The 19,157-nt window shown below is 47.0% G+C and overlaps 1 long non-coding RNA gene across 1 annotated transcript in view; it reads right to left on the bottom strand.

The window, feature by feature from the left end:
• LOC138498609 (uncharacterized) overlaps window positions 1-18,608 on the bottom strand; it is a 108,461-nt gene extending 89,853 nt beyond the window's left edge. Inside the window, exon 1 of the long non-coding RNA XR_011278781.1 lies at window positions 18,450-18,608. This is a non-coding gene — a long non-coding RNA (uncharacterized lncRNA). The remainder of the gene's footprint in view (window positions 1-18,449) is intronic.
• Window positions 18,609-19,157: the final 549 nt, after the last annotated feature.

The raw sequence follows: 19,157 nt of genomic DNA, 5'->3' as shown, positions 1-19,157 counted from the left end.
AACACGTGAACAAGCAAGTCCGCTGGGTGCCACAAAGGTCCAGGAAGCATGGGAGCCAGAAGCCACGCTAGCCTGGAATGGAGAAGCATTGTGTAGCTGCCACAGAGCAGGGCAGGCCCAGAGAAGGAAGTGGAGTCACACAAACAAGCCCAGTGAGTGCCACAGAGCTGACAACTGTGCAGCCTGCAAGAAGAGGTACCTGGGTAGTTGGGAAGACCATGGTGACTCAAGCAAGTTGGGACACAGTTTACAAACCAGGGTCTGGGTCCCAAAGACAAGTAAAGGGAAGGAAATAAGTACATCCAGTTGTACTTTGGGCTGGCAGGAGAGTAAACCAAGCCTTGGGACAGACAAACTATGGGACTCACACCCAAATAAAGAGAACTGGGACTTGCTGAACAATTCTTACAGTACTTGGCAGGTTAGTGAACCAAGGCCGCATTATCCACCACACCCTGGGAAGACTCCAGGCCAATCCTTTTCACTGCATCATTTGGTGAAAGAGAACCAGGTCTGCCCACCAGGATTAAGGACCCACCACAGTCTGGGGAGCCTCCATGTCAATCTTCTACATCATAGTGCCTGGTGAAAGGGAAGCAAGTATACCCACCAGGGTCAGTGACCCAATTCACCTTGGGAAGCACCCAGGCTATTCTTATTCGGAGCAGTACCCGGTGAGAGAGAACCAAGGCTGCCAATCAGGATCTGGTACCCCCTGAGACTAAAAACTGACTTTTGTCCAGAGGAAGGGAGTCAACCCTGTGGACCAAGAAGACATCACTTTGATTTAATTAGCTTAGCGTGTTAAGGACAGATTTAGGATTTTGACATTGGAACTTTTTACTTTGGACATTCTGACACTAGTTATTTCAGTTGAGGCAAGGGAACCCCTCTTCGGTTAGGGCAAGATTAGGTTTACTTTTTCTCTTTTTAATCTAATAAACGTTTGTACCCAAAACATGACCACTCTGTGTCAGAGTTTTACTTCTGCACCCTTACAAGTGGTGCCAGGAGTGGGATCTGGCCTGGCTGATACAAACCAGGGGACCATCCGATTTATCAAACTGACAGGCCAGGCCACCATCCCAACAGTACCCACCAGGGAATCCATTGGGTTTGACCTCTGTAGTAGCCAAGACCTGAACATTGCCCCAGGGGAGAGACAGATAATACCCACAGGTCTGGTTCTAACTCCCCATTCAGACACTTATATCCGAATAACGTCTAAGTCAGGATTAACATGGAAATATGGCTTCGACGTGTTAGCAGGTGTAGCAGACACTGTTTATCGGGGAGATGTGAAAGTACTCCTATACAACAATGAGAAAAATTCATAGAGGGTGAAGCTTGGTGATAAAGTGGCCCAAGGGATTTTGGAGATAGTAGTATTCCCTGATATCCTTGAAGTCCCAGATCAAGAAAACATTCAGAGGGGGATGACAGGGTTCAGTGAGACTGACCAAGCTCCAGACCTGGGTATAGAAACCCCAATCCCTAAGAACAACCACAACGAAATTGAGATAATTCCAGGCCTGCCCTTTGCACAACGGAATGACCCCATACTAGCAGAGGCTTTTCAAAAGGTGATTCCCGAGACAGAAGGAAGGAAGAAAGGGGAGGGGGGTCACTAAGCACGACTTACCCTATAGAGGGGACACTACTGATGAGGGTGTGGTTTGATCCCAAATATTCCCAGAGAGCCATCAACAGGTAGTTCTGTAGATAGACAATGCTCACCTTACGTCTGTCCATTTAAGGTCTCCAAGACCCAGGAACAAGTTGTTAATAGATTCAACTGGCACGGGATCTTTATGGAAGTCAAAAATGTTGTGTTGAAATATCCATTATGTCAGAAAACAGACCCGCAGAAACCCCCGCCAGCCCCCTTAGAATATTTACCTGTTATAGACATTCCCTTTTCTAGAATAGGAATGGATATTGTACGTCCCCTAGAACCTTCCAAGTTGGGGGATCACTATATACTGGTAATACTAGATTACGCTATGCATATTCAGAAGCTTTTCCCATGTGAAGCAATACCTCACAGCATATTTTGAAGCACCTAATACCATTCTTATCAAGGGTAGGTTTCCCAAAGGAAATTCTTACTGATCCAGGTATGCCATTCATGAGCAAAATCATGGGAGATGTAAAGGAAATCCTTCACATTAAGACCCTCAGAACGTCTGTATATCAGCCCCAGACAGACATGCTTGTTGAGCAATTCAACCATGCCCTAAAAAGAATTCTTAAAATCTTGTTGAAACAGATGGGAGGAACTGGGACATGATGGTACCATGGGCCTTATTCACCATTAGAAAATCTCCACAAAGTTCTCTGGGGTTCTTGCCTTTTGAACTTTATATGGACGAGATCCCAGAGACGTGTTGCATTTGCTTAGAGAGACCTGGGAAGAGAGTGAGTAAGAATGCTACCACTTACACAAATGGCACAAAGAATTAAAGAGCATTTGGCCGTTGTTAGAGATATATTTAATTCCAAGTTAACTAGAGCACAGGAACATCAAAAGGATCGTTATGATAAAAAAGCAATCACCCACTCCTTCTCTATTGGACAAAAGGTCCTTGTCCTCCTTCCCACCTCCGAACATAAAATGATATCTCGGTGGTACAGATCATACAAGATTATTGAAGAGACCGGACCAGAGTCTCTCAACCTGATAGATGCCTCAAGTTCCAAGTCTAGCATATAACTCTGTTGAAAGAGTGGAGACAGGATCCGGTAGAGTCAACTTCTGCGATCATGGCAAGCCTCTTAGCTGAAGAGGATGACACTCTGAACCTGTTACCCAGTGATCTCCCTGCTCCTCAACATAGAGATATTGAAGATCTCTTGGACCAGTTCCTGGATGCATTTAGTTGTTTACCCCTGAGGGTCAGGGGAATATGACACCATATCGGAACACCGCTGGGGAAGGTCACAAACTTAAAACCGTACCGGATACCGAGATAATTTAGGGAAATATTAATCCAAGAGGTGGATAAGATGTTGGAAAGTGATATTATAGAACCATCACAGAGACCATGGCCCTCAGCAATATTCCTGGTGGCCAAACCAGATAAATTGTGGTGGTTTTCTATTGATTTCTGAAAGTTAAACACAGTGGCCCTCATTCCGAGTAGGGGGGTAAGGGATACTAGGCACCAGTAAGGAGACTGGTGCCGGTAATCCCTTACCGCCATTCTATGGGGTCCCTTAGCGGGTCCCTTCCTTAACGCCTGGTCTGACCTGGCGTTATGGACGTGACCCGTTAAGGGACCTGGGCGCAAATAACGGGCTTGACATACGCCAGCCCGTTATTTGCACCCTCCCCATTCCCATTGAGCCCTATGGGGGCTCAAATGGGAATGGGGAATGGTTTGGTGAATGGGGACTTACCGGTCCCGCCAAGGCCTGACCAGACCGGTAAGTCCCCATTGCACCAAATCGGACACTTAGCGCCATTACTACCACCAAACTCGGAATGAGGGCCTGTGTACCTGTTTGATAATTACCCAATGCCAAGAATTGATGGCCTCATCGACCGACTGGGCACCGCCATTTACATTTCCACAATTGAGTTGACCAATCGCTATTGGAAGGTCCCTCTGAACCCTGATGACAAAGAAAAGACTGCCTTCTGCCCCGCTAGAGGACCTTTCCAGTATAAGGTCCTTCTTTTTGGTCTTCATGGTGCCATGGCAACTTTTCAAAGGTTAATGGATCAAGTACTCAACCATACACCAATTTCTGTGGGGGCTACCTAGAGGACATTGGTATACGCAGTCGTACTTGGGAAGAACAAATGTTGCATCTATACCATATTACCCAAGCCCTATGGCAAGCCAGACTAACCACCAACCCAAAGAAATGCCATCTTGCCCAGTTGCCTGTAAAATACCTGGGTTTCTGTGAAAGACATTCCATGCCCTAAACTAAAAGAGACTTAAGGGCTTTCTTAGGGTTAATAGTCTATTATACATGTTTTTTCCCAAATTACTCATCCATCATATCATGCCCAACTGACAAATTGAGAAACGCAGATTGCCTGAAGATCAAGTGGGAAAAAACAAACGAGGCTTGTTTTGATTCCGTCATTGTAATTCTTTGTAGCAAACCCATTCGCAAGGTACCAAATTTCAACATTGTTTGTTTTACAAACTGATGCATTCAAGGTAGGGCTCGGAGCAGTGCTGTCCCTGCACAGTAAAAAAGTGCCTTCAACAGTGGAAGAGCTGTCCATGAGGGCTGATCACAAGCACAGGCATGAAATGGACGTTGTTACCAGCATAACATCCTTCCCCCATCACGGTTTCTTCTCCATAGGAACTCAAAGTTGTACCCATGGAAGTCACTTAGGCGTGACTAAGGGTCCCACCTGTAACCCCTGTGGGTCACAGGTGCAACCCCTGTGATCTCCTTGCAAACCCTATATAAAATACAATTGAAAACATTTCTTTTTTAAACCAGAAACTCTTGGACTGCTGGGCCCGGAGACCCCCCGCGCCCTCTGCCGGAGGCAGACCCATTACCAGCAGAGTGAGGCCATGAGGGTCAGGCAGGGCTGACTTCCGCCTGCCTCTCACATTGCTGAATACATACGCTCAATTCATGCGCAGCTTAGGCAAGAGCCTCACAAGCCAGCCGCGCCCTTGACACCACCAACAGAGGAGCGATGCTCCTTCCCTACTCCCTCCACAATTTCAGGTGTTGTGAATTAATGTAAACTGTAGTGTCCTTTGCTTAGAGGTATTGCTCTTTGCCTCCTGTGACATTGTAACTTGTTGTTGCTGATGACATACTGTTTGGGTTTCTTTCCAGCGGTACACTGGCTGTAACTGAAGCTGTTTGTTTTCAGCATAGTGTGTGCCTTGCCTGTGCAGTGTCCTGTTCTGTTTGCTGTAAGTAAGTAGGGTGGTTCGGGCCTAAGATGCCTCGGCTAATGCCTACTTGATAGTGTTTGAAGTAGCAGAGCCATTTGCCACTGGATCACTGGTCAATATTGGGTGGGCGAGTAATGTGCCCAATTTGCCCTAATATTACAGACGGTGGAAGAAAGGATGGAACTTGGCTTCATTCTCATATTATTGGGATCCCGAGTTCACTTCTCTGTGATGTAAACCGCGCCCCAAACTGTGCCGTTTCCCAAAGATGGGCGGTGCCTTTAACCCTCGAGTGTGATGCACCCTTCCGCCCCATCTCCCTTCTCCCATCCATGATGAAAACGCTGGAGGCATTGGTCTCTCCCCTCCTCTCATCCTATATGGAATCTTCAGGTTACTTTGATACGTTTCAATCCGGTTTCCATCCTGGAAAAGGCACTGAATCAGTTCTTAATTCGGTTTTCGATGACCTCACCCGGATAGTTGATCAGGGCGGGGTGGGTGCCCTGCTATTACTTGACCTCTCGGCCACGTTCGACATGTTTGATCACTCTACACTTATGTCCCGTCTGTTGGACTTGGGCCGCGGGCCTGGGGGGTCAGGTGCTGAACTGGTTTGCAGACTTTCTGACCGACCGGTCTCAATCGGTCTTTCTGCCTCCTTACTATTCGAAATCTATTGCACTGTTCTGTGATGTTCCTCAAGGGTCGGCCTATCGCCCCTCCTTTTTAATATTTACATTCGCCCACTGCTCCTTTTCATTCTATCTCACGGCTTTCGATTGTACTCTTACGCTGATGACACACAGATCTTGGTACGTCTGGATCTCTCTCGGTCCGACACTGCAGCCCGTCTCAGCAACTGTCTTGTAGATTTAGGTGCTTGGATGGCTACCAACTCTCTCAAGCTTAATGGTAGTAAAACAGAAGTACTGGTGGTAGGGACAAACACCCCCCTCAACTACTGGACTCCGGACTTCTGGCCCATGACTCTTGGCCCTTTCCCTCTCCCGTCTCCTACGGTGAGAAACTTGGGAGTAAAGTTTTCTTCTTCTCTGATGATGAATGAGAAAGTGGGCATTATCTGCAAAGCCGGCCATTTTAAACTGCGGACGTTAAGAAAGGTTCTTCCTTTTATCCCGGGTCAGTTTCATGCCCCAGTGGTCGGAGCATTGGTTCTTAGTACAGTGGACTACTGTAATTCACTGTACTTCGGCCAACCACACTATCTGCTCAATCGGATCCAAATGCTCCAAAACGCTGCTGCTCACACAATACTGTGCCTGCCAGCATGCTTGCATATGGCCCCCTCCCTGCGTCAGCTGCACTGGCTCTCCATTGAACAATGGATCCATTTTAAATCTATGTGCCTTGTTCACCGGGCTTTCTATAAGGCTGGAGCTGAATATTTGCAGGAGAAGTCTATCCACTATGTGCCAAATCGTCCTCTAGTCTCCCAGCCAAAGCATGGAACCTACTTCCTTGGGCTCTCCATGCTACTGTTAATCATCTGGCCTTCCGACATGCTCTGAAGACTCTTCTCTTTTAGCACTCTTTAGAATCATTTTTTTCACCTTCTACTCCCTAGCGCCAAGATGCCTTTGGCGTACGTTGCGCTTTACAAATTCTCATAACATAACACCCTGATAGGGGGAGGGAGGGGTGCAGCCAGCTTCCACACCCGGCCAAGGCGGCTGTCACCCTGGAGACTCACGACGCATCACTTTCAAAAAGTTCATAGGGAAAATTTTACGATTTTCTTGAAGTCGCCATAGAATTGATGCCCATTACAGGGAGACTCCCTCGAGTTCCAGGAGACCTGTCTTGCAAGAGAACACCCAAAGACTTTTGTCGCTACTTGTACATGGGAGGAGGTTACTGTCTTTTTCTTTGCCTGCCCCCATACATGCCAATATGCCCCATTCCAGTCAGGAAATATTGATGCAGTCCTGGTTTTAACTTTGCATTCTGGAACCTGTAGTCGTGATTTTATAATAGGGAAATCTCTGATTACAATTAACGGAATGCAAAGTTGAAACCTGCAATTGAGCATTTTGGCATGTATGGTGGATAAGAAAGAAAAACCTGACCCATCCCAGTTGTCCAACAAGATGGTCGCCGTTGAAGGATGGGAAAGAGTGGGTGGAAGAGGGAGATGCAGCAGGGGTGGGAGGCACTGGGATGACAGCCATGGAAGTGAGGGAAAGAGTAACTGCAGCACAGTAACAGCTTGGGTTTACAGCCTGGAGTGGAAAACAGAGACTGACAAGGAAGGGAGGCAAGTGTGGCAATCGGCAGAAGGAGGCAGCCAGAATGGAAAAAGTGAGTAACAGGCAGAGTGTGTCAGTTAAGTGTGAGAGGCTGCAGGAAGTGGAAGGCAAGGAGTGACTTGACAAGAGAGACAGGGAGTGTTAGGAATGGGAGGCAGCAAGTGACGGTTAGGAGAGGGAACTCAGGAGTTATAATTAGGAGCAAGAGGAAGGGTGGGACGGGGTTTGGAGGGAGAAGTGACAGGAATGGGAACCCATAGGGACAATCAGGAGCAAAATGCCAGAAAGTAACAGCAGGAAAATAAGTAGTTTGATGAGGTAGTAACAATGTTGTGTTTTCATTCTGTACTGCTAATTCCGAACTTAGCTGTGCCCAGTGGCTGCATTGTGTTTTCATTCTGTCCTGCTCATTTTGAAACTAGCTGTGCCCAATGGCTGCATTGTGTTTTCATTCTGTCCTGCTAATTTTAAACTTAGCTGTGCCCAGTGGCTGCATTGTGTTTTCATTCTGTCCTGCTAATTTTGAACTTAGCCGTCCCCGGTGGCTGCATTATGTTTCCATTCTGTCCTGCTGTTCCTGTCTTGTTCTGTCCCTTCTAATTGCACTCTGCACCGTGTTCTCCCCCAGTGTCTCCACCCCGCTCTTCTCTCATTCACCACCCACCACCTCCTCTCTCCTCTTCCCCCTCCTATGCATCACTTATGATGCCCTCTGTTTCTCCTATCTTCTCCAACTGTTTTTCCATCGACTATCCTACCCTTCTCACTAAGTCTGGTTGGAAGAAGTTCAAAAAGGATATCCTGGTCTCCAACCCAGGCCCCCCTGTCGCTGATACTTACACCAGCACTTCCTCCAGACATCCTCACTAGCATCCTCTTTGTCGTTCCTTTGACATACCTATAGACTCTTCATATGGTTTCTGTGCTCTCTCCTTTCTCTTCTTCTCCCATTAATGGTGACAGCCAGTGGGAGGCCCTCCTGGCTTCTCTCCACTCCTCTAAGGTTATCATTAATGTTTATCTTAATGGCACGGTCTTGGTGCAAGGCTCTCTGGCCAACCTCCTCCTCTTTGATAGACGCTTCCTGCGCCGTATGAATTTCCTTTCCTCTCCCGCTGTCCCTTCTCTTCCTCCTCCTTGGCTACCTTGCCCTCTCCTCCTACCTCCTCTGCCCTCCCTCGGGCTCCTTCTACACCTCCGCAGGGAGTACCTCTGATTTGTACCCCTCCCGGGAACTCTTTCAAGAATGGCAACCTTCTCCACCTCGCCACTCATAACTCTTGCTCAGCTGTCAAACACTCCTCTGACATCTGCCGTCTCCTGGAAGAACTCGACTTGAATGTCCTTGGTCTCACTGAGACATGGTTAACGGGCAGCTTTGTCACAAGCTTTGACACTCTCCTTCCTGATGGCTAAAAGATCACCTCTGCACCCAGATCCAACCATTCCGGTGGGGTTGTAGCCTTGATCTTCCCGGAGTATATTCCTACCTCTATCATTCCTACGCAGGCCTACTCCTCCTTTGAATACCTGGTCTGTAGGCTTTCTCTCTCTCCTGGCCAGCCAAAGTGGCTATTATCTACCGGCCACTTGGTCAGAACACCTACTTCCTTTCCGAATGGGCGGACCTCTCTTCCTCCCTCCTGGCCTCAACCACTCAACTCCTCCTCCTTGGTGACTTCAACATCCACCAGGATGCTTCCTGTCCCACCATGGGACTCTTTCACAACCTTTACGACTCTCTCCCTCTCTCCATTCATTCCTCTGGCCGACTCACGCTGCAGGGCACACTCTTGATGTTCTGATCTCCTCAGACCTCCCCCTCTCTAACCCTCTCACCACTCCTCTCTCCTGGTGTGACCACTTTCTCCTCTCATCTCATCTCTCTCTTTCTACCCCTCAGGCCAAACCTACCCCCACACTGCCACCCACTTTCTCAGTCATTCGACCCATGAAGCGTGTATCAGTTGTGGCTTTCACTGCAGCTTTCTCTCCCCCTACTGCACTTCTGGCTGACTCACACCCTGACACAGCCCTTTCCATGCTCCACTCTGCTATCACTGATACTCTTGATGCACTTGCCCCTGTCATGAGGATCCGCATGAAGCCTAAAATCAAGTGCAGCTCCTGGTATGACTCAGACCTCATCACCCTTAAACGCAAGTGTAGGGTGGCTGAGAGGAAATGGTTGGCATCTTGTACATCCTCTGACAAACTGGCCTGCCACCTGCTCCAAAGGCAATACCGACTCTCTGTCCTCCCTAAGAAGAGAGCTCACATCCAAACCTGCATTTCTGCAACATCTAACAACTCGGCCAAACTCTTTAAAATCTGCAAGGAGATGGCCAATCTTGCCACAGTCACTACCTCACCTGCCCTCTGTACAGCCCTGGCTTCTCACTTCATCTCTAAAACCCAGGACATCCTGTCCACCCTCTCGGCTTCTCCTGCTTCTCCCTCCACTCTCGCCTCTTCCTCTGACCCGCCTGCAGCCACGCCCCCTCCCTTCTCTGCCTTTCCTCTCTTCTCTCCTGACGAGGTTTCTAGACAAGTTCGATCTATGAAAACCTCTTCAAAACAGGTTCTTCCCTGTTCTTCCAAAACCATCAAGGATCACATTGACACCCTCGCTGCAATCTTGGCTGACTTCTGCAACCACACTTTTGCCTCTGGAACCTTCTCCTCCCCCCTGAAGCACTCTCTTGTGCACCCTCTTCTCAAGAAACCCTCAGCCGACCCCTCCCTTCAGGGTAATTTCAAGCGTTCTCGTTCACTCCTTTCCTGGGCAAACTCCTGGAAAAGCTGGCCATATTCCAGCTTAATCTTCATACTGAATCCGTTGGTTGTCTCCATGACCATCAGTCTTGCTTCACAGCAGCCAGAAGCATGGAAACTGCTCTCCTAAACATCAGTGAATACCTTCTCTCTAACCTTGATTCTAAGCTCCCCTCGGTCCTCATACTACTTGATATCTCTTCTGCCTTTGACATGGTCAACCATACCATCCTGCTCAACTGGCTCTGTGATAACCTGGGTATCACTGATCAGGCTCTGGCCTGGCTGACTCCTTTCCTATCTGACCGACCCTCCCAGGTCCAACTTGAGTCCTTCTCTCCTCTATATCTCTCTCCACCTGTGGTATTCACCAGGGGTCTAACTTTTCTCCCTAGTTGTTCAACAAATACCTGACACCTCTCGCCCACTGCATTGCTGCTCTCTGCTCCAACTTCCAGTGCTCTGCAGATGACACTCAACTCACTTTCAGGCTCCCCTCTGCTGCCTCTTCTCCTTCTCGCATCCCGGGTTGTCTGTCTGCAATCCAGGAGTGCAGTGCTGCCAGTGATCTCTGCCTGAATGCCAGTAAGACTGAGATCCTCCTCATCGGCACACCTGCACCCTTCTTTCCCACCACTCTCTGGCCGGCCTCCCTTGGCCCTCTTCCTGCTCCCACCTGTGAGGCTAAGAACCTCAGGGTTATCTTCAAATCCACACTCTCCTTCTCTCCTCACATTTCTGACGTCTCTAAGAAGTCAAACTACCAACTGCACCTCCTCAGATATATTCTTCCTTTCCTCTCCTTCCCCCAGAAGCTCACTGTCCCCAAAGCTATGGTTCTCTCTAGGCTTAACTACCGTAGCAGCCTCTTCTCAAATCTGCCTGCCGCTACTCTCCGTCCTCTGCAACTCATTCAGAACAGGACTGCGAGACTTGTCCTTGGCCTCAAGCCCAGGGATCGTATCTCTCCAGCACTGAAATCTCTCCATTTGGCTGCCAGTGGCTGCAAGGATCAAGTTCAAGACCCTTTGCATTGTCCACAAGGCCTTCAGGGGCCTGGGACCAAAATATCTCCAGCTATCTGTTCGGAAGAATCTTCCTACTCAAGCTCTTTGCTCCTCCACCTCCAACTGCTTGAGGGTCTGTCGCTTTTCCAAGCAATGAGTTGGGGGCAGATATTTCTCTTCGGCTGGCACCTCCCTCTGGAACAGCCTCCCTGCCTCTCTGAAACTTGAGCAGAACCATCTCTGGTTCTGCAAGCAGCTCAAGACTTTCCTCTTTTCTTCTGCTTTCTCTCTTCCTCTTCCCTGCTGATCTCATGTCTGATACTGCACTGGTTACCCAGCTAACCTCTGAACCACGGCCTAGTTCCCTGCCCTCCCGGTTGCACACCTGCACTCTCTCCTTTCAACCCTGCACTTTGGGCTGTATCTGCAACTCTACAGTTCCCCTACCTGCACTTATCTAACACTGGTTGTCTGCACTTAACCCATGTACTGCCACCTGTTGGCCGCACCTCTTGTTTTTTGATGTTTTGAATCTTCGTCTTGCACTTGCTCCTCCTCCCCTTCCTCTTTCACGTTTCCCCTTCCCTCTCCCCTGCACTTGTGCAATTTCAATGCCACTTGGCCTAGGAAGATGGTTGTCTTGTCCTCCCTTTGTTCCCCTCCTTTACCTCGTCGCACCTTGAAACACTTGTGTACAGCGCGCTATATATGGCATATCAAATAATATCATATCATAACAATCAGGACTGTAAAACAGGGAATGCTGATCAGGAGTGCTAATAAACTGGTAACAACCAGGGTGTGCCAAGGTTCTCAAGAAACGGTGACACAGAGTGGGAGAATGGGGGTATTGATGTGGCACTGGGCAGTGCACCTACCACTCATTAAGTTAGTTATTTGCCGATATAACGTAGCATACAATTACCAATTAATACTGTGATTGTGCTTCATTACTCAATTCTATCTGTGGTGCTTAATTGGGGTGGCTATTTGAGTTGGCACAAAGCATGTGACAATGCCAGAACATGCGTGTAGATCGAAGTTTAGCAGGCAGTGGTATGAGTGTACCGTGGCCTTTCATATTAGCAATTTCATAGGCCACCCATTCCTCTGGCATTTCTTGCATCGGCGGATGAGCGATTGGCAATTGGACAGACTCAATAATTATCATATGTACTTTTCCCCAGCTATTTCCGGTATGACTCGTCTGTTGTATTTCTACTTAATTTATTTCATTTTGGCGTTACCCGTTTGTGTATAATGGCAATGGGCCGGACGTGTGAGAATACTCCAGCATGGGGTTTAAAGGGCTGGGGTTTAGGGCGATAAGTGGCAACTTTTGGTCACAATTTTACATGGGTAAAGAATTGTGCCACATGTTTAAATGTGCTGGGGAGGATGAGAACAAAAGGCAATCAGAAACCATTGGGATGAAGAAAACATATTGTCATAGAAGGCATAGGGCCTTTCAACTGTTGTAAATTAGAAATGGTGAATAACCTCAGGAGGGGGGGTGGCAAGCAACTGCCCCCATGTTGTTAATTATTGGCCTGCTGACACGGACCAACATTGTGGCATGCGTTGCAAAAAATGTATGGGTGGTAATGTGCCAGTTATACAATGCGTTTGTTGGAGATATAGGAGAGATTAGGAGAGATACTGTAGATGTAGGGGTACTGTATATGAGGGGCACTAAGTGAGCCATGACATACTCAGAGGAGACAGTAAACAGAATACAGACAACAAATAGCTGGCCTACATTAGTTGCTTACAGTACAGATGGAAATGCAGGTTAAGCACATTTTAAAATTATCCACTTCAGGGTGAACAAGTCATCTATCCGGTTTGCACTATATACATATTAACCCAAACTAACCAATTAACACCTTTCCTATTAATTGATCATTTACCCTTAACAAAGCAGTGCAAACTAGGTTCAGATGACATGTCAAAAGTAATGTGCTGTTTTTACAGTAGAATTAAAGCATGCAGGCAGAGTGCATTAGCTGTGATTCCATTACACAAGCTGCGAAGGAAGCACCTTGGAGAAGGCGCTATTGTGTGCTGCAGGAAGCAATTGTTACAAGCATCTTTCGGAGGTAGTTCTCTAAGGGAAGAGATGGCAACCAGCTGAGGTGAGGTGTATACATCAGGAAAAAGGCAGTTTTTTAGTGAGATGGACAGGGATAGCCTATAAATATAGGAGACCGAAGAGGTGTGAGCAGATGTTGTTCAGATGACAGAATAGCAGAGTAGCAGACAGCCGGCAGGCGAGCAAGTGACAGGCCAGGGTTGTGCAGTGCAAGATTTTCCAGGAAGCTGGGGCTTTGAGATACGTGCGGTGTCCGGTTTAGGGTGAAAGGATCGGATACAAAGCTTTGAAATACAATTGTTTCGAATCAAAAGGACCGGAACAAAACAAAAAAATCAAATGCACTTATTTTTTTGGGGGTCCCCTCCAAACCCCTGTTTTTTTGGGCTAAAACCACAAATTTAAGCTATACCAAGGCCAAGAAAAATAATACATTTTAAAAAAATACATTCGATCATTTTTTTTTCAGTCCTTTTGAGTTGAATGTATTGCATTTGACCCTTTTGAATTCAACCCTTTGACTGGACACCATGGTGTCCTTCGTGGGTGGCTGAGCTTTGCAGAATCCACAATACTCCTGTATGCTGATAGTCCAATTCAGACGGGTTTCCCATGATAACAGCGCAGAAATCTCACCCACACTTGAAGTGAGTATACATATGGATAATTAGCTTTATCTTTACAGTCAGTCAGGATCAAATGGTCATTTTATGAACAATGGGCCTTATTACAAGTTTGCCGGTCCGGGAAGTACGGGTCCGGTAAGCTTACTGGTACCGTATTTCATGGACCGGCAAACTATGAGTTGTGCTCGTGGGTGCCTTTCTGCCTGCCAGGTCTGACCTGGCAGGCAGAGTGGTACCCACAAGCACAGCATGTCGGATGCACCGGCACCATTATAAATGGCGCCGGTGCTTCCGACCTCCCCATTCCCATTGAGCCCTAAAGGGCTCAATGGGAATGGGGAGCATTCTGTTCCGGCACCCGCGAATGGGCAATTACCAGGTCCGGCAGGGCTGTAATGACCCGGTAATTGCCCATTCGTGGGCACCAGAAATTTTTGGAACTTTGGTGGCAGCCTGCCGGTTTTACTGGCACGGCTACCGCCAAACTTATAATGATGCCCGCTATCTTTTTAGCATTTGAAAGAGATAAATGCGGAAGTGTAAAGGAAGAAAAAGAAAGCTGGCCTGCTGTTGTGTGTTTGTTTTTGTTTCTTCTCTTAGACTGTCTTCTGCCAATTGTGTTGGGACCCAAGGTCTGTGGTCTGTGGTCTGTGGTAAGTCTGTGGTAAGATAAGAAATGTGAATGTTTAGTCATGAATACAGACTGGTCATGCAATCTAAGGTAGAGGTGCTATTTTGTATTAATGTTCATACTGCATAACGTGTTTCAAATAATAGTGCATATAAAAGAAAAGCATTTTTCAAACTAAATCAGTGGGGTTGTGTTTTCTGGCTCTAAGTGTATTCAATGACAAAGAGGGTGTGAAATTACAGGGAAGAGCCCCAGTATGTCAAAAGAGGTAACACATTTTACCAAAGGTGGTAAAACAGGAGGTTAAGTCTGGCACACTTAGTAAGCAAGTTTAAAAGCGTATGTTGCATGGGTGATTGGTGAACCATTCACAATGGAAAATGTTTAGGAGCAGATCTGTCAAAGACAGTAGTCCAGCCTCGTAGATAAGTTGCTGGAGAGACAGTTAGCACTGTCAACATTTCATTTCAAGTGTGTTAGGCCCAGAAGTCTGTATTTAGAGTTGAATCCAAATAGAATACAGGTGATAGAAGGAGGTCTTGTCACATCATAGAAGGTATCATCAGAATAACACAACACCACTATATCACCATAAGAAAATATCAAAAGATTATGTAATGGCCCTCTGACAAAATCCCTAACAGAGCCACTTACGCTGTCCCCACTGGCAGCAAAGCGGCTGGTCTCACCCCAATCCAAAGTTACAAACTCTGGTCAGATCTACTGGGGAAGAGGGGAATAGAGGCTGGAGCTCCCCGAACGATGCAGTGCAAGGCAGAGGGGGTCTTCATAGCAAACAGCTGGCGGGGCTCATGAATTGAAAATGGCTCCAACTCCTCTGAAGCGTATTGTTAAGTGGGGGTGCTGCCAGGTCTATTGATGGCAATGCTGTGTTGGTTTGGGCAGTCCTGTGCAAATCAACCCAGGATGACATTGGCAAATGAGGGTGAGTACATGGCATGTACTAGCTGCACGAGAAAGGGTGGCAAATGGGAAATGACACAATGAGATTGCCACACACCCACTAGCACATGGGAGTTGAAGGTGTGATTAAGATATTAAGATTGGAGTATTTTTGTATTAAGGCTTACCACTGACAGACAGTGTGATCTTTGGCAAGGCATCATATCGCATTGTGCCTGGTTTGCTCAACGGTGGTTATAGCTGCACAGCTGGCATGGCAGATTAACTGGTGAAGGTGCAGCTTGGTCCGTTGCTAGAGGGGCTGAGGCCTCTGTTGACAACTCGTACCCAGTCAGACCCTACCAGTAATCTAACAAGAAATGTGCCTGTCTTCTGTGTTTGAAGTGTCATCCTAACGGATGTGCTTCTCGTACAACCTAAGTGCCTGTGCGCAGCTGGGAATGGCCCATATTCTGGAAGTGTTCGCCTACGGTCTGTGGTTTTACTGTGTCTTGAACGCCACTGTTCAGGCTGTGTTTCCTGTGTGGGTTGATGCCTGTATTCCCCCCTGAGCTTGAATTGATTGTCTCAAAGCAGTGGTTCCCGTTTTCCTCTGTGCTTGAAGTGCCTTCTTACTCATGGCATTGCATTTCTAATGGAAAAGCCAACAAGTGTATGTTATGTGGGGCTACTGGCAGACTGGCAGAGGCAGCTTTGATATGTTTTCTTATAGTATCATTACATTAAACCCAGCATAAGTATGTTGTTATATGGTAACATGGCACATATTCGTGCAGCCACCATGGACCAAACACATCTGCTAGTGAGGAATGTGGTCTTGTGGCAGGCCTTGGGGGGGAAGAAATGAGGGTCTCTCTGCGTTCCTTGACACACTCAATATTTGAGAACTTTCTAAAAAATGAAAATGCTTCAGAAAACCTCAACATCTGTACATTTATATAACCTGCTACAATCCTTTTTTTTTACATATCCCGACAGCGGATGACTGTAGATTTTCTTGGTTCTGGCTCAGTTTCTAAGGGTTGAATTTGTTGACACACCTTCTTTCATTTCATGCAACAGCCATGTGTTTTCTTTCCATTGCATGGGATCATTTGGCCTTGGACATCTGCTTACATTCACAGTAATTTTGTAATTTGGGCCTACACACACTGATATTAATGCTACATAGGGTGATCCATTCTTGTATGAAATGTATATCACATTGCATGGATATTGTAACCATATTTTTTTTTAGTGTACTGAGGAACAATGCTATGTGATGCCACTTCCTGTTTTATTAAGGGGTGAACGGTTGTGGGCCATCACTTCCTGTGATGTCACTTGGGAGCGGGGTCAAATGACATCACTTCCTGTGATGTCTACCCAAGCTCTTCTTTTCTAATGCAGAAAAAAGCCTATTGTGCATGTGGCCGTTTTCAAGTGGGAAATCAATCACGCAATGAGTCCATCAATATATACCGGCCAATCTTTTGATTATTTAATGAACTGGAGCATTATTCATCAACATTTTTATTGTATTGATTTCTGAAAGAACATGTATGCAGAACAGAGAAAACCAAACGTAAAGCTGACGTCCTGCCATCACCTCTGCCTTTACGTGCTCCCCGGACCCTTTCATGATGTCCTAGAATTAGGTGTTGGGTCCAGCTTCATCACTGTGATGAATTGCCATCTGGAAAAGGTGTGAATACCCAGGTTTTAAATATTTATTAAATAATAAAATTATGCAAGTAATTCCATCTCTGAAGGGGTAATCTGCTGATCAGATTCCCCTATTATATACTCCAAGCCAAAGGCATAGTGTTTATTGGTGTCCTGTTGCATCGGTATCCTGATTAGCAGTGCCTGCTCTACCTGTGGCACAGTGCAGGTTCAGAGATCACAGCTGCCCCTTTCAAAGATGCAGTGACAGCAAAGTATCTACGGTGCAGGGGCTGTATTTAATACAACCCTGTTCCAAAAGCTGCATAACTCTGAGGATCCTCTCCTGGTGGCACAGTAAACTGTAAACATAAGCCATACCTGAGTTTGGGTAGGTTGACCAACATCTCTCTTAGTTATCCCAGACACATTAAACAAATATCACACATGTGTCAGCCCTGTTAGCTCCATCCAGCTGTGAAAGGGTTATGAATATTTGTTCCAGAAAAGGCTCCCCCTGCCCACTAGCAGGACTGTAGCCTTGGGGGATTGACTCTCCATGTTCCTTTTTAAGGGCAGGTAACACCCTTTACCCATGGACAGCCATGTCACAGGAGGTTGGCCTGGGAACATGAATCAAAGGGCACAGAGATTCACAAAGGGCTAGGCCTCACACCAGAGTGCTGCATTTCTAAAGGCCTTTGATTCTATTGAGTAGGGAGGGGGCAGGTTTAGTGGACCCACGGACAGACCTGTACTGTTTGGGGAAGATTCTGACATCTTGTTTATCTCCGTCTCTCTCTGCTTCCGGCCCCCTCCACTTCCTCTACAGCAAAGCACCTTGGTTGTGACTTCAGGAGGACAAAGTCCACTTCTTTTAAGAACACGATGGGACCACTAGGGCAGGCTACCTTTTCTCCAGTCACCTGTTTATAAGAAGGGATGTTAAACCACTCCTTTGAATCATCACTGGAATCCAACCCTGGAAAATTACTTCTCTGAATCCTGCTGAGAGAACAGTCCTTTCTAAAGTCCTCCAGTTGTAAGGTGAAGGCAGGTGTTCCAAGGCAGAGGTGAGCTTGTGTCCCATAGCTAATCAATGGGACCATTGGGGGTGATCTCTGCTACTGTACCAAAACCTGCATCCCTGCCAACTACCTTGTTGCATAGTACCTCACCTTTTAGCAGGACCCCTGAAGCTATGTGCTGGCCTCCACCAGATTTGAGACCCTGGAGTGGGACTCACATCTCCTGCAAGCCCAAATAGCTAAGATCCCTGTGTTTCTGATGCTGACCCACTGAGAGCTTTGATGAAAGTGTGTTCAATGTCAAGCAAATCACCAGGACTCTTCAAATCGCCCTTTGGCATTCATCGCTCTATGTACTGCCATTTGCTGTTTGACACCTTCTGACGCTACACCAATCCAGCTGAAGTGCATAATTTCCTCGGTTCGAACCAACGAAGCACTGCTGCCTTTCACTGCTCGAGTCACCATTTGAAGCACCAGCACTTTCATTGCTGCTCCTGTAAGTCAATTGACCGAACACTGGTGTCCTCCAAACATTGAGCTCTGAGCCCCCACATCAATTGACTCACCTGCACAGCTTGGTAATAACTCAACCTCCGTCGAACCTCGACTGCCGACCGAACCTGGTGACCGCTCGATCTGCACAGCATCAAGACTGCAACTACCTTCCGTTCTAATTAACACCAGCTTGCTACTGGACCATCTTGACTGCCGCATCCACGAACCAACGAGAACCTGTGAATGACAGAGAGAAGCCTGGTTTGATGGCTTTGAAACCCCCCAAAACATTTACAATCGTATTAATGACTGGCACCCCCCCCCCTAGCCAATTTATGGGCCCTACAGACTGTGTTAGGTCATTTGAAACCCTTTTAGGAAGTTCAGGACATATCCTTTTGTACATTGTGGTCTTTTGACATCCCTTTAACCCCTATCCCATCACCCACAGTGCTGAATGTGTTCTATCTTTGCATATGCTGTGTTCCTTCTACAGAGAAAGAGGAGGGGGATTACAGTATTTTCTAGTTAGTTAGATTTCTCATGTGTCTGTTCTGTTCTGTACATGGAAGCACGGTTTGGCAGAAAAAGTCACTAATCCACAGCGCTTGTATTCTAGAGAGTTGAGAAGAAGGCACCAAGGCTGCAGGTGTCTGGGGGTTGTGGTTATACTGCCAGTATAATACCACTGAGAAAGTCCAAATCCAACATAGGATGGCATACCGCACAGGGGCAATGCAAGGGGTAGTTTGCCAAGACACATTAATGCATGTTACACA

The sequence above is a fragment of the Ambystoma mexicanum genome, chromosome 5q (genome assembly GCF_040938575.1).
Source record: "Ambystoma mexicanum isolate Mex_15411 chromosome 5q, UKY_AmexF1_1, whole genome shotgun sequence".
Taxonomy (NCBI): Eukaryota; Metazoa; Chordata; class Amphibia; order Caudata; family Ambystomatidae; genus Ambystoma; species Ambystoma mexicanum.
The sequence above is the reverse complement of the archived record's forward strand: the minus strand, read 5'-3'. Positions and strand labels throughout refer to the sequence as shown.